Source organism: Triticum dicoccoides, chromosome 1A, assembly GCF_002162155.2.
Source record: "Triticum dicoccoides isolate Atlit2015 ecotype Zavitan chromosome 1A, WEW_v2.0, whole genome shotgun sequence".
NCBI lineage: Eukaryota > Viridiplantae > Streptophyta > Magnoliopsida > Poales > Poaceae > Triticum > Triticum dicoccoides.
In genome coordinates, this window is record NC_041380.1 from 63755608 (window position 1) to 63757502 (window position 1895).

Genomic DNA, 1895 nt, shown 5'->3' on the forward strand with positions numbered 1-1895 from the left:
CCCGAAACAGCACCCCGACCCCGACACGGCACCCCGACACCGACAGGACACCCCGACCACCGACACCTCCCGAAAAGGTGTTCTTTGGCCTTCCAGAGGCCGACGGGGTCATATATTTGTGAATTATTAGTTAGGTCATATATTTTTTGATTCTGTTATGAAAAACATCATATATAATTGTGTTGATCGTGTAGTTTTAAATGTGCAGTTGTTTCATCGCTGCGAGGTTTGGTGTTCGACGACCTCACCGTGCGTTTGACGAGCTCTGCCCCTTCATTTGTGGGTGAGCACAAATGACAAGTCCTCCTCCCCCATTAATTATTTGATCTATTCCGATGAAACTTGATAGCTAGCTATATATGTGTCTTGAATCATCAGTATGTGTAACCAATATGTGTCTCCCGTTCGAAAGCGTCATAGTTATAAATATGCATGCATTTGCATATTTATAACCTTGATTCTTTCGAATTGTCCAACGCTATCCATGGACAGCCCGAGTATGTGTAGATTGGGTTCGTTTTCCCATATGCTTTGCTCCGGATCCGACGCATATATTTCGTCAGTGCCTCCCCTGTTGTTCTCCGGGTACACATCCTCTCTGTTTATTGCAGAGACGTGTATCAGGAGAACAGCGGGGAGGTGCTGCCGAAATTTTGCGTCGGATCCGGAGCATAGCATGGGAAAATGAACCCAACCTACACATACACGGGTGGGATTAGGACCTATCATTACCTATTAGAGTGTAGGTTGCATGGACGTAATAAAATTGACAAAGTAGATCAACTGATGAATATATACATGGTGAATTACATATATAATTGTTGTGTGTCCAGTAGCTCTGAAAGTCAAGATGAGTGACCGTGCTTGGATGTATACCGGTCACACTGGTCAGAACAAATGGAGCACTGAATGGTTCACAAAAACTAAGGGGTTTGTGCAAGCCGCATTTGCAAATGGCCAAAAGAAAACCTGGTGCCCCTGTTTCCGGTGCGGCAATTGGAAAAAGAAGACAGAGGCTGAAATGGGCAAACACCTGCAGAAGAGTTGTTTTACGCCCGATTATATGGTGTGGACATTTCATGGTGAGTCTGCCCAACGTGACCGAGCTGAGGTGGATCGTCGTCGCACCGACGAGCATGGTACCGGGATGGAAAACATGGTGCAAGGCCATGATGATGCTCGGGATTCAGACGAGGAGATGGAGGAATCTGCAAAGGCCTTCAATGAAATGTTGGAGTCTTCGAAACGTCCGCTCCACGAGCACACTGAGCTTTGTCAGTTGGATGCCATCTCACAAGTAATGGCTCTGAAGGCTCAGTTCAACTTGGGCAGAGAATGCTATGACGCAATTATGACAGTATTTGGACGCTTTCTACCCAAAGGCCATGTAATGCCTGCAAACCTGTACCAGTCGGACAAAATCCTCCGTGCATTGAAGATGCCCTATGAGAAGATACATGCCTGTGAGAAAGGATGTGCCTTATTTAGGCTTGACTATGCGGACTTGAACTATTGTCCCATTTGCAAGTCTTCCAGGTATATTGTGGTAGACAACGGTATGGGTGAGAAGACACAGACCAAAATCCCCGTTAGTGTTCTTCGGTATATGCCAATCGTACCAAGACTTCAACGTCTTTTCATGGTCGAAGAGATGGCCAGACAGATGACATGGCACAAAATAGGCAAAAGAACCGAACTAGATGCAGATGGGAATCTGATGATGGTACACACATCGGATGGTGTTGTGTGGAAAAAGTTTGATGAATTACATGCTGACAAAGCGGCAGATCCGAGGCATCCTCGAGTCGGCATCAGCACGGATGGGTTCAGTGTGTTTGGTATGACGGCAGCCCAATACAGTTGTTGGCCTGTATTTGTCTTTCCACTCAATCTCC